Consider the following 14,933-nt stretch of genomic DNA (forward strand, 5'->3'; position numbering starts at 1 on the left):
CATTGAGTCGGTGATGCCATCCAACCATCTCATCCGCTGTTGTCCCCTTCTCCTCCTGCCCTCAATCTTTCCCAGCATCAGGGTCTTCTCCAATTAGTCAGTTCTTCGCATCAGGTGGCCAAAGTATTGGAGTTTCAGCTTCAGCATCAGTCCTTCCAATGAATATTCAGGACTGATTCCCTTTAGGATGGACTGGTTGGATCTCCTTGCAGTCCAAGGGACTCTCAAGAGTCTTCTCCAACACCACTGTTTAAAAGCATCAATTCTTCGGCGCTCAGCTGTCTTCAGAGTCCAACTCACATCAATACATGACTATTGGAAAACCCATAGCTTTGACTACATGGACCTTTGTCGGCAAAGCAATGTCTCTGCTTTTTAATATGCTTTCTCTGTTGGTCATAACTTGCTCCAAGGAGCAAGCCTTCAATTTCATGGCTGCAGTCACCATCTGCAGTGATTTTGGAGCCCAAAAAAATAAAGTCTCTCACTGTTTCCACTGTTTCCCCTTGTATTTGCCATGAAGTGATGGGACCAGATGCCATGATCTTAGTTTTCTGAATGTTGAGCTTTAAGCCAACTTTTTCACTCTCCTCTTTCACTTTCAGCAAGAGGCTCTTCAGTTCTTCTTCACTTTCAGCCATAAGAGTGGTGTCATCTGCCTATCTTAAGTTATTAATATTTCTCCTGACAATCTTGACTCCAGCTTGTCCTTCATCCAGCCCAGCATTTCTCATGATGTACTCTGCATATAGGTTAAACAAGCCAGGTGACAATATACAGCCTTGATGTACTCCTTTCCTGATTTGGGAATAGTCTGCTGCTCCATGTCCAGTTCTAACTGTTGCTTCTTGATCTGCATACAGATTTCTTAGGAGGAAGGTCAGGTGGTCTGGCATTCCCATCTCTTGAAGAATTTTCCACAGTTTGTTGTGGTCCACACAGTCAAAGCCTTTGGCGTAGTCAATAAAGCAGAAGTAGATGTTTTTTTGGAATTATCTTGCTTTTTTGATGATCCAATGGATATTGGCAATATGATCTCTGGTTCCTCTGCCTTTTCTAAAACCAGTTTGAACATCTGGAAGTTCACAGTTCATGTACTGTTGAAGCCTAGCTTGGAGAATTTTGAGCATTATTTTGCTAGTATGGAGATGAGTGCAATTGTGCAGTAGTTTGAACAGTCTTTGGCATTGCCTTTCTTTGGGATTGGAACAAAAACTGACCTTTTCCAGTCCTGTGGCCATGGCTGAGTTTTCCAAATTCACTGGCATGTTGACTGTAGTACTTTCACAGCATCATCTTTTAGGATTTGAAACAGCACAACTGGAATTCCATCACCTCCACTAGCTTTGTTTGTAGTGATGCTTCCTAAGGCCCATTTGACTTTGCATTCCAGTATATCTGGCTCTAGGTGAGTGATCACACCATTGTGGTTATCTGGTTCATGAAGATCTTTTTTGTATAGTTCTTCTGTGTATTCTTGCCACCTCTTCTTAATATCTTCTGCATCTGTTAGGTCCATACCATATCTGTCTTTCATTGAGCCCATCTTTGCATGAAATATATCTCTTGGTATATCTAATTTTCTTGAAGAGATCTCTAGTCTTTCCCATTCTATCATTTTCCTCTATTTCTTTGCATTGATCACTGAGGAAGGCTTTCTTATCTCTCCTTGCTATTCTTTGGAACTCTGCATTCAAATGGGTATCTCTTTCCTTGTCTCCTTTGTCTTTCATTTCTCTTCTCATCACAGCTATTTGTAAGGCCTCCTCAGACAGCCATTTTGCCTTTTTGCTTTTCTTTTTCTTGGGGATGGTGGTGATCCCTGCCTCCTGTACAATGTCATGAACCTGTCCATAGTTCTTCAGGCACTCTGCCTGTCAAATCTAATCCCTTGAATCTATTTGTCATTTCCACTGTACAATTGTAAGGGATTTGATTTAGGTCATACCTGAATGGTCTAGTGGTTTTCCCCACTTTCTTCAATTTAAGTCTCAATTTGGCAATAAGTTCGTGGTCTGTGCCACAGTCAGCTCCAAGTCTTGTTTTTGCTGGCTGTATAGAATATAATCAATCTGATTTTGGTATTGACCATCTGGTGATGTCCATGTGTAGAGTCTTCTCTTTTGTTGTTGGGAGAGGGTATTTGTTATGACTAACACATTCTCTTGGCAAAACTCTATTAGCCTTTGCCCAGCCTTGTGCACACCAGGACCCAGGAGAAATGAGCAGTGACCCCACAGGAGACTGACCCAGACTTGCCCGTGAGTGTCCAGGAGTCTCCAGCGGAGGCATGGGTCGATGGTGGCCTGCTGCAAGGCTGGGGGCAGTGAGTGTAGCAGTGCATGCCTGGGACCTTTTGGAGGGGGTCACCATTATCTTCATTACCTCCACCACTAAGCCCTGGTTTGGCCCTGGTAAATAACAGGGAGGGAACACAGCCCCACTCATCAATAGAAAATTGGATTAAAGATTTACTGAACATGGTCCTGCCCATCAGAACAAGATCCAATTTCCCCCTCAGTCTCTCTCCCATCAGGAAGCTTCCATAAGCCTCTCATCCTTCTCCATCAGAGGGCAGACAGACTGAAAACCACAATCACAGGAAACTAACCAATCTGGTCACATGGACCACAGCCTTGTCTAACTCATTGAAACTATGAGCCATGCTGTGTAGGGTCACCCAAGACAGATGGGTCATGGTGGAGAGTTCTGACAAAATGTGGTCCACTGGAGAAGGGAATGGCAAACCACTTCAGTATTCTTGCCTTGAGAACCCCATGAACATGAAAAACTATTCCCAAATTCTCTAAATTAGTAAAAATTGCTTCAAAACATTCTCTCAAGCTGGACATGATGGTTTAATAAAAAGAAACTGCTACTCATTAATAACTAATCAGTGAATGCAGAAAGGGCCATGACTAAAATAAAATTGTTTATGATGCTACAGACTGGAATCACAAGTCAACAATAAAAAATTACAAATAAATATTTGCTGTTGAGAGAATTATTCTACCAAAAGAACCACAAATCCTTACTAAAAGAGACTATGACTGTGCAAAACTTTAAAACAAAGTTGACCTATCACCAATACTTTTACTGTTTTTCTGCCAGTTTTTACTAGCCCATGAATTAAGGCAAAATATAAAAATAAAAGAGGTAAAACCTGGAAAGAAGAGTACAAAATATATTTATTTATGATTATATCTATTTGCCAATATACCTATTACCTTGAAATAACTGATGAGAGAAATCAGTTAATTGCTGTTCTAAAAATCAACATACAAATCAGTTTTTATATGTATAAGCAATAATCAATATAAAAATATGTTAAAGAAAATGTTTCACTTATCATAGGACCAAAAGAGACAAAAATTCCTACATACAAACTTAGGTAATGTTGAGAACCAATACAAAATAAAATTATAATATTATTCCATTGAGTTTTAAGATTGAAATTAAAAGAAAGGTAAATCACAATCCTGAATAGGAAAGCTCAATACTGAAGTGATGTTAGTGCCTCTAAAATTAATCCATAAATTCAAAGGAATCCTCATTAAAATAGAAATAGAAACCTCTTAAAAAATTGAAAAAAAGAGATACAGGACTTTATCTGGAAAAATAAGCATGTAAGAATAGCCAGGAAAAATTTGATCATAAAGAGTAATGAAGAAGTACTAGGCCTGCCAATATTAAATAACATTATGAAGTGACAATAATTAAACAATTTGGTCATGGAGAAGATGTAGACAGATAAGTGGAACAGAGTGGAAAGCCAAAAACACTGGAACCAAAGGAAAATGGAAATTTAGGAATAGAGATGGTTTTTAAAATAAATGGAGAAAAAAGTGAAAATTCATAAATACTGTTGCAGCAATTGGCTATTCTTTTAGAAAAAGAAAGGTAAAAATATGAATACTCATCTAACTTTACTCCAAATACCAAAAATTTTAAGATTAAAACATAAAAGAATAGAAATTCAAAAAATTAAATCATGAGTAATTATATTCAAAATGTTAGAATGCTGAATCTTTCTATACAGATACAAATATAGAAGGAAAGAAGTAAAACTTATACATATGTACATATACATATATTATATATATACATATTTTAAATTTCTGTATGACTAAAATTCTAAAAAAACAAATTAAAAGACATAATATAATCCAGGAAAATTATTTTCACAGAATCTATGACATGCATATAAAAATCATTCTTAAAAAAAGATGAACAGCCCAAAGGAAAAAAATGCATATGAGTAAAAATTAAATTGCAGAGAAGAAATATTATTTCCAAGATTATACAGTGGAAGTCACAAATAGATTCAAGGGATTAAATCTGATAGTCTGAAGAACTATGGACGGAGGTTTGTGACATTGTACAGGAGGCAGTGATCAAGGCCATCCCCAAGAAAAAGAAATGAAGAAAGGAAAAATGGCTGTCTGAGGAGGCCTTACAAGTAGCTGAGAAAAGAAGAAAAGCAAAAGGCAAAGGAGAAAAGGAAAGATATACTCATTTGAATGCAATGTTCCAAAGAATAGCAAGGAGATATAAGAAAGCCTCCCTCAGCAATCAGTGTAAAGAAACAGAGGAGAACAATACATCTGTGTCTCTTTTTCTGTCCTGCATATAGGGTTATCGTAACCATCTTTTTAAATTCCATATATATGCATTAGGATACTGTATTGGTGTTTATCTTTCTGGCTTACTTCACTCTGTATTCATGTCAATTTATGGCAAAGACCACTAGAATATTGTAAAGTAATTAGCCTCCAACTAATAAAAATAAATGAAAAAAAAAGAAATAGAGGAAAACAATAGAATGGGGAAGACTAGAGATCTCTTCAAGAAAATTAGATATACCAAGGGAACATTTCATGCAAAGATAGGCTCAATAAAGGACAGAAATGGTGTGGACCTAACAGAAGCAGAAGATATTAAGAAGAGGCGGCAAGAATACACAGAACTGTACAAAAAGATCTTCATGATCCAGATAATCACAATGGTGTGATCACCCACCTAGAGCCAGACATCCTGGAATGTGAAGTCAAGAGAGCCTCAGGAAGCATCACTACAAACAAAGCTAGTGGAGGTGATGGAATTCCAGTTGCACTATTTCAAATCCTAAAAGATGATGCTGTGAAAGTACTACAGTCATTCTGTCAGCAAATTTGGAAAACTCAGCAGTGGCCACAGGACTGGAAAAGGTCAGTTTTCACTCTAATCTCAAAGAAAGGCAATGCCAAAGACTGTTCAAACTACTGCACAATTGCACTCATCTCACACGCTAGCAAAGTAATGCTCAAAATTCTCCAAGCCAGGCTTCAACAGTACGTGAACCGTGAACTTCCAGATGTTCAAACTGGTTTTAGAAAAGGCAGAGGAACCAGAGATCATATTGCCAATATCCACTGGATCATCGAAAAAGCGAGAGAGTTCCAGAAAAGCATCTACTTCTGTTTTATTGACTGTGCCAAAGCCTTTGACTGTGTGGACCACAACAAACTGTGGAAAATTCTTCAAGAGATGGGAACACCAGACCACCTGACCTGCCTCCTGAGAAATCTGTATGCAGGTCAAGAACTGGAAATTCCAGTTAGAACTGGAAATGGAACAATACACTAGTTCCAAATAGGAAAAGGAGCACGTCAAGGCTGTGTATTGTCACCCTGCTTATTTTACTTATGTGCAGAGTACATCATGAGAAATGCTGGGCTGGAGGAAGCACAAGCTGGAATCAAGATTGCAGGGAGAAATATCAACAACCTCAGATATGCAGATGACACCACCTTTATGGCAGAAAGTGAAGAAGAACTAAAGAGCCTCTTGATGAAAGTGAAAGAGGAGAGTAAAAAAGTTGGCTTAAAGCTCAACATTCAGAAAACTAAGATCATGGCATCCAGTCCCATCACTTCATGGCAAATAGACGGGGAAACAGTGGAAACAGTGGAAGCAGTGTCAGACTTTATTTTTTGGGACTCCAAAATCACTGCAGATGGTGACTGCCGCTGTGAAATTCAAAGGCGCTTACTCCTTGAAAGGAAAGTTACAACCAACAGAGAAAGCATATTAAAAAGCAGAGACATTACGTTGCCAACAAAGGTCTGTCTAGTCAAGGCTATGGTTTTTCCAGTGGTCATGTATGGATGTGAGAGTTGGACTATAAAGAAAGCTGAGTGCCAAAGAATCGATGCTTTTGAACTGTGGTGTTGGAGAAGACTCTTGAGAGTCCCCTGGGCTGCAAGAAGATCCAACCAGTCCATCCTAAAGGAGATCAGTCCTGGGTGTTCATTGGAAGGACTGATGTTGAAGCTGAAACTCCAATACTTTGGCCACCTGATGCGAAGAGCTGATTCATTGGAAAAGACCCTGATGCTGGGAGGGATTGGGGGCAGGAGGGGAAGGGGACGACAGAATGAGATGGTTGGATGGCATCACCGACTCAATGGACACAAGTTTGAGTAAACTCCAGTAGTTGGTGATGGACAGGGAGGCCTGGCGTGCTGCAATTCATGGGGTTGCAAAGAGTCAGACATGACTGAGTGACTGACCTGAACTGAATACACAGAGATGTTCATTATAGTCTTGTTGATAACATAACCCACACTAAGGAACCACAGCACACCTAAGTTAGAGGTTTCTTAAATTGAAAAAACTAATAGCCCCTATAAGTCTGTAGCTGTGGTTAACCCGTTTGTTTACAGCTTCACTCACAAAGCGTATTGAATTTTCAACTTTCCACTAAACTCCTTGAGTTTTATTCAGCTCTCATCTTTGTCACATAATGCTAATAATCACTCTTAAAATAGTTCTTTGTATGGGTCATGTGCTTTATTAGACCCCAATCTCCTTGAGAAAAGCATCCATTGATGCACTCCTATTTTATCTTAGTACATGTGATAATTATTAATCACTATTTATATATCTCTACTTCTAAGCATATGGGGAAATCACACTCTTCTGACACTTGAAGTCAGTGTGGTTTACAAAATTTGCTCTGGCTTAACAACGATGAATGGAAGTGGTTTAAGATCAGCTGTTTGATTCTCCAGGGACCTGGTAACATAATTAGTTATAATCTAGAGAGTGAAACTTCTGTTAGCCTGAGTCTGCTAAGAACTTAGTTTAATTTAATAAACAATAAATCTTTTGTTTTAAAGCATCAGCATTTGGGATTTGTCTGTCATTGCAGCATAACCTGCTCCGTCCTAGCTGATGACTTAATGATGATTCATAATTTACTGAATATATAAAATACTTCCATTTTCTAAAATACAGTAAATACTCGAGTTCTCCAATAAAATTCGATTAAAATAATTATTTTCAGGAGTCACACTCTTGGTTTCCACTTAGTTTACAAGAGATTAGAATCAAAGAGAATCCAAGATTTGCAGTAAAATAGTTCCATTTTCTCCAGCTTGCCTCCAACCCTTTTATGACTGATGAACATGCCTTTGATGAGAATGTCAATCTGATAGGTTGACTGAGAGTCACAGTCTCCAAAGTTAGGCTGAGATGACTTCTTTGAGTAGCGAGAGAATATGAAAACTAATATTTTAAAACTCTCATTCTTTTAAAATTTCCATGTGTCTATGTTTTTAATGTATATAATCCTATCTTCAGTAGCACAGTGTATAATTCATATATATATGAGACTACATTCCCAAAAGGTTTTCATTGCAAAGATTTTGCAGTTTAAAAGTTTGCTGAACTAAGATCTAAAGTGAACAACCCCTTCCTTCTCAAAAGGTTTTTTTTTTTTTTTTTCTATCTTAAAGCCTTTGTTTCTGAGATATGGCAGAAACATCTTACAGGTACACATGGAAAAGTAAGATAATGAGTCCACTCGCGTGGCACAACCAATGCAAACCACCACTCATCCCTCCAGCCTCCTGCTCCCTCCCCTCTGCACCCCTTCCCCTCTCCCCTCCCCTCCGCACCCCTTCCCCTCTCCCCTCCCCTCCGCACCCCTTCCCCTCTCCCCTCTCCTTCCGCATCCCTTCCCCCTCTCCCCTCCCCTTCCGCATCCCTTCCCCCTCTCCCCTCCCCTTCCGCATCCCTTCCCCCTCTCCCCTCCCCTTCCGCACCCCTTCCCCTCTCCCCTCCCCTTCCGCATCCCTTCCCCCTCTCCCCTCCCCTTCTGCATCCCTTCCCCTCTCCCCTCCCCTTCTCCTCAGCTGCTCACAGGTCTTTCTGTACCGCAGCTAATAAGGAATAGTCATAGCGTTAAAAAAGATTCTGGCCAAAGCAAAAAAAAAAAAAGTGAAAACATTTTATTTCAGCCCCCAATTCTTGAGTAAATTCAGGTAGATGATAAGTTTCTCAATTTTCAGTTTCAAACCTGTAAAATAGGGATCATCTAGCTCACAATTACTGTAAAATGGGCAAAGCATGACTTATGCTACTAACCTTATAGGACTTTTTGAGAGGCATGTGATAGAGAATGTATGTGGATAGCATCCACGCAAATATGTCTAAAAATAAAACAGAAAAAAGTACACACAACAGTAACACCTTCAGGCATCCAAGATAGTACAAGTCTTATACCTCTTCTTTGCTTCTTTGCCTCTTAGAGAAAAGCAGACCCTAAGTGTCACATGGGCTCAGGCCATAATGATTTACTGGTAACTGTTTAAAGTGACTAGTATGTTCCCTCTCTCATAGGGGCATTCCCTTGGGTTTGGGAGTCACCATTGGACTATGCCTTCCAGAGCATCCCTGCCATAGTCTATCAGTGACCATAACACAGAGCACACTCAAGTGAAGACAAGAAATAGGAGTCTGAAATCAAGAAAAGATGAAACATCCTGTAAAAATTCAACAAAAGTTTTAAGCTTCCCAATGACAGCAGTGGAGAAAAAGGAAACAGGACAAGAAGTGGCAGAAGAAATTTCTTCAGCGAAGAAATGAGGCAGGACATAAATGAATGGTTCCTCATCATAAACCGAGAGGCCGAATCCACTGTAGTGCCCTACAAGGAAAGAGGGTGAAGGGTCAGGAAACAATCGAGACTGCAAAAGCCTCTGCAGACGTAGGGAAAAACGAAACACACAGGTCAGCACCACATGGACAGATGGGAGGGATGTTCAGCCAAGCCTGACTCCAGAGAAGATTTCTGGAGGGTCCTGTCACCTTGGAAGAAAAGCTTCTAAGGAAAGGAGGTAGGAGAGAAAGGAAATGTGGTACCACTTCTTCTATACAAAGGAGAGAAAGTTTTTCTAAAAAGTCCTTGCTTATAAAAACTTCATGATTTCTCCAGATTCAATGAAACAAAATAGTTTATTAAGAAAAAAGTGTGTGTATTTATTTAATAATACTTAAAAAAATAATACTTTATTATTTATTCTATGATTTATAACATATACTTATTCATGCATGCATGCTAAGTCTCTTTAGTCATGTCTGACTCTTTGCAACCCTATGGACTATAGCCCACCAGGTTCCATCTGTCCGAGGGATTCTCTGGGCAAGAATACTGCAGTGGGTTGCCATGCCCTCCTCCAAGGGATCTTCCCGACCCAGGGATCAAACCCACATCTCTTACATCTACGTGTATTGGCAAGGGGGTTCTTTATCACTAGCGCCACCTGGGAAGCCCCAACATACAATCATTCCAATATATGCTTATCACTGATGTGTATATATATTTGACACATAAATTGATATTCATATTTATTTATATTTAATAATAATAGAATAATAAACTCTATTGTTAGAGGAGAGAAAGGGCACAGGGTTGAAATGGGACTCCCCAATATCTAGAGAACAGAGAGAGATAACAACAAATTAAATCATGAAAAGGCAACCAGTGAAGGCAAGAGAAAACCTAAGAACATGTGGGCCCAGAATCCAGGAGAATAGTTCCAAAAAGAAGGCAATAGACATTCGTGTCAAATGCTGCTGAGACACAGATAAACAGATACCTGAAAACAACAACTCCTGGCTTTCAAAGAGGGGAAACGGATGATCTAACCGTGCAACATAAGGTTGTGATGGGCGTCCCACTGGAAGGGTTTCAAGAGGTTTTTTGAGTATTTACAGTGTGATGGGAAACAGAGAAATAGTGGGCAGCTGAAGGAAGCTTTGTAGTGGATTTAGTTTGGTTCATTTCTGATGGGTCACACCTTGGGTGATTGAGAAAATTTAATAAGAAAGAACAAACTAGCCATGTGATCCAGCAATCCTGCCCCTGGGCATGTGACCTGACAAAACCGTAACCTGAATAGGTGTCCACACCCCTATGTTCACAGCAATGCTCCATACAATAACCCAGACATAAAAACAGCCTAAGCGTCCATCAATAGATGGATGGGTAAAGAAGATGTGGGGTATATCTATCTATCTATCTATAATGGAATGTTACTCAGCAAAAAAAAGAATGAAATAATGCCATTTGCAACAACATGGATGAACTTAGAGATTATCACACTAAGTGAAGTAAGCCAGAAAGAGGAAAACATGTACCATATAGTATAACTTATATGTGGAATCCAAAATGTGACACAAATGAACTTATCTATGAAACAGAAACAAACTCCAGACAGAGAGAACAGACTGGGGGTTGCCAGGGAGGCAGGGGATGGAGTGGGAATCTGGGATTAGCAGATGCACTATAGCATGCAAAAACAAGGCCCTACTGTATAGCACAGACAATTGTACTGAATATCCTGCGGAGAAACCACAATGGGCAAGAATATGAAAAAGAATGCATATATGTATCACATCATGTGAAACATGCGTGCATGCCAGGTTACTTAAGTCATGTCTGACTCTTTGCAACCCTATGAATTAAAGACCACCAGACTGCTCTGTCCATGGGATTCTCCAGGCAAGAATACTGGAATGGGTTGCCATGCCCTCCTCCAGGTGATCTTTCAGACCCAGGGATGGAACCCACTTCTCTTATGTCTACCTGTATTGGCAGGCTGGTTCTTTTCCACCAGCGCCACCTGGGAAGCCCATAGAACACATATGAATATACACAGACACAGACACACGACTGAGTCATTCTGCTCAGTCATTCTGAGTCATTCTGCTGCACAGAAGAACTCAACACAACATTGTAAATCAACTTTATTTCAGTAATTTTTTTAAAAAAAGAAAAACAAAAGCCTGTGGCACAGAAGAGCAGGGCTAATGAATAACACAGTAATAGAGAAGGATGAGATCTCGAGCACATAGGTGGGCTGGGCATTATACAAAGACAGCTCATCCGTGGCAACGGGAGAGGGCAGAACAGAGGGACACACACGTCAACAAGGGTAAAGGGAGCAAAACAAGGCTCACGGTGCTCCTGAAGGTGTGATTCGATACGCAGAGAAACAGTAATGGGCAAACTAATTCACAATTTTTTGGGGGGCAGTTTACAAACCACCATGATGATCATGGTCATCATCTCTAATTTACAGTGTTTAATTCTGGTCAAGCATGTGCATGGCCTTAGTTAGTCTTCACAACAAGGCTATGAAGAAATACTTATAGCCCAACTTTCTAGATTTGGGAAAACAGATTTAAAGAGATTAAGAAGCATGACTAGGAAGGTGAAGCAGTCTGAATTCAGGGTACAGCCTGAAACTTCCAACACCGTGCAACACGCATGTGCACACGTCCATGTTTGGGCCACTGGGCTATCAGAAATCTACATGGGCAGATTACTCTCCCTATTTAAGAAAGAAGAAAAATGAAGAAAAAAGAAGTAAAAAGTGGCCCCTTCCTAAGCCAGTTCTATTTCTTCCTCCTATGTCACTATTGGCTTCATTTCAATTTTATAAAAAAACAATTTTTTTATCCTCAGGAACACTGCTAGAGGTGAGAGATGAAGAAGTAAAGCCACTGGAATGCTGAATTTTAAAATATTATTCCCTAATAACACTCTCAGCTTGGTCCTTTATTATTATTCTCAACATATATATATTGGAATTCCTTGATTGTGTAATAGATAACATTGCCTTTCAAAGCTTAGATAATGAGGCTTATTCATCTAAGAAAGGCTCGCTCATCACATGATGCCCTGATGTGATGCTGAGAGCAACTGGACAGGGAAATGCTGAAAGAACAATTCAAGTGTCTGATGCTCTAATGAAGGTACTAAACACAGGGTATATAATTGGTTTCATAAAGATAACCTTAGTTAGAATTAAGATGTATTTTTTCTTAAACCCTGAAAAACCAAATGATGAATTTGAACAAAGTCTGGCTAGTTTAAAAAAATTATTAATGCTTCCTGTGTCTCCTGAATTGCATTTTCCATGCAAAGTTTCATAGTCAATTAGAAAAGCCATAAATATACATCAGTTAATCAACCCAGGTTAATGTGCTTTAACAAAATATATTTCTCCACATGATTTAAATATATTAGTCTTCCTTAAGGTTGGGGAAGTGCTTTGAAGTAGTTAAGGTATTTCTCAGAGACCAAAGAATAGCTTTGGATCAAAAGTCATCAGTTGAAGACCATTTGGTGGATAAGATGTCCTCTTAATTTTGTAAATTCAGGGGAAAAGAAACCATACAAAATCTATATACATTCTCTTGTCTGATATGTGAGGAACAAATGTTACAGTCAGCAAGAAAGTGCATATAATTTTAATTATCTTAAGTGGAAACTCCCATGGGAGTTTTCAGTGGAAATCCACAAAGTGGAAATTATTCTGGGAAAATATCCCTGTAGAGAACAGTACATGTGGAACAATCCCCTGAAGGCCATGGGTGATGCCTGGAAAAAATGCCCTGATCGACCACAAGTCAAGGCCATCCCCAGGGTATGTTTTCAACCTTCCCTCTGCTGAACATTCTGGAGAAAGAACCAAGGAAAAGCCTTTAACTCACTAAATTATTGTAGTTCTCAAGTAAAGAAATTCTCAGAGCCACATAAGACATCAGGAGGGAAGTTAGGGGCAATACATAGGGATTTTAGGCCCATAGTTACGTCCACCAGAGTTAACGCCCAAACAATGACCTTCAGAAAACAACACTGAACAAAATCACTACTAAGCTGAAAACAGAGAAATTTATATAAACATATATCTTATTCATTTTGTCTTCTTCATTAGAATATATGGCTTTGTGAGAGTCACTCACTTTTATTTTAAAGATAATATAATGACTCAAAATGATAGAGCAGGTAGTTTAAGAGGCAACTAATAGAATCAGTGTTCTTTTTTCCCCTAATTTTTATTTTATTGGAGTATAGTTGAATTGCAATGTTGTGTTAGTTTCTGGTATATAGCAAACTGATGCTGCTATATATGATACGTATATACATATATGTATGTGTATGTGTATATATTTATATTTTTCATATTTTTCCATTACAGTTTATCAGCAGATATTAAATATAGCTCCCTGTGCCATACAGTAGGACCTTGTTATTTATTCCTCTTATTATAAGGGCTTGCACTTGCTAACCCCAGCCTCCCACTCTCTCCCTCCTCCATCCTTCCTCCCCCTGACAACCACAAGTCTGTTCCCTGTGTCTGTGGGTCTGTTTGTTTTGTAGATTACTGTTCTTTATGTTTAAATAAGGTGTTTTACTCCAATTCTTTTGTGATGAATGAATAAAAATCCACCATTTAAACCCAAGTCAACACAAAAATATTTAAATAAATATATTCATTTATCCATTCCCGAATACATTTATTCGTGCATGCATACTTTTATATATTCACCCCATGCCTGAATCAGGCTACTTGTGAACACATTAAAGAAACAGCAATGATCCTGTAGACTAGAACAGAGTGAGGGGACCAGCACGTGGTCTCGGAACAAATAGCTGCCGCTTCCCAGTGGGATCCCTCATTCTCCTAGAGGAGTTGGGGGTCTCTCATGATAGCCCAGAGCATACAAATATAAAACATCTCCATACCTGTGTGCCTGGCCTGCTCTCTATCACCTCCTAATATGCACCTTCATCATTTAAAATAGGCAGAGATTGCCAGTGGCTGAAAACATTCACAGAGGCCAAGGTCCCTTGAGAGGCAAGAAGATTTTGTACCATTTCTGCCAGAATTCTATCAACTGCTGTTGTTGCTCTGTCTTACCTGGCTCCCCCCACATTACAGAGCTCCCCTAACCAATTCCACCTTCTCTGTATGTTTTTTGGTCACTAACTGCCCTGTTTGCCCTAAAACTTCCTGCCCAGGACACATGTCAGCCACCCCCATGCAACAACCCAACCACAACCTCATTCCTTGGTAAACAGAACAGAACAATAAAACAACAAACATTTATTTAAGGAAAATCCTGTACCAGGGACCACACTAAGTATTTTTCATATATTATCACACTTATTTTGTGATATAAACCTATAAAGAAATCCCCATTGATTCAACAAACAAAATAATATTCAAAGACATCAAATCACAAGCCAAGATCAACAGCTTGAAAGCAGCACCCCCATCATGAGATCTGCCAGGGGGTCCATCCAGAGATAGAACTTGAGCAGCTACAATTTCTTATAACCAGTATGAACAACCACAAAAATATAAAATGGATGGAGTCCAGATCAGTGTTTCTCAGGTGTGAATGCCATGCACCCTGTTTTCAAAAGACAATCATTTTGCAAGGATTGTAGCTAGAAAATTAAGCACAAGTTTTCATCAGGTGCAAACAGCAGAAGAGTCTTCAAAGAATGCAGAAATATAATTGTGCTTTAGGAATTAAGCCAACAAATCATCTTGGGGATCTGAGCAAATCCAAATGGCCATCTTGGATGTGGACCAGTGTCCTGGATCCAGGACTAGATTCTTGGGCAGGTACTAAAATATTGAACAAATTTAAAGAACATAGTTCTTCCAATTAAAAAAAAATTGAATGAATACATATATTAAATGCCCCCAAGCACCTAAAAAAAAAAACACTCTCAACAAAATTAATAAATAAACATAGCAAATCTCACAGCTGCAGAAAAGGAAAGTTAGACAAATGTCTGCACCCAC

At 39.2% G+C, this 14,933-nt stretch overlaps 1 protein-coding gene across 2 annotated transcripts in view; it reads right to left on the reverse strand.

Annotated features, from left to right (window-relative positions):
- The window catches only part of COL21A1 (collagen type XXI alpha 1 chain), a 213,249-nt gene that overhangs the window by 82,916 nt on the left and 115,400 nt on the right, over window positions 1–14,933 (reverse strand). The window lies entirely within an intron of this gene.

The sequence above is a fragment of the Odocoileus virginianus genome, chromosome 27 (assembly GCF_023699985.2).
Source record: "Odocoileus virginianus isolate 20LAN1187 ecotype Illinois chromosome 27, Ovbor_1.2, whole genome shotgun sequence".
NCBI classification, from domain to species: Eukaryota; Metazoa; Chordata; class Mammalia; order Artiodactyla; family Cervidae; genus Odocoileus; species Odocoileus virginianus.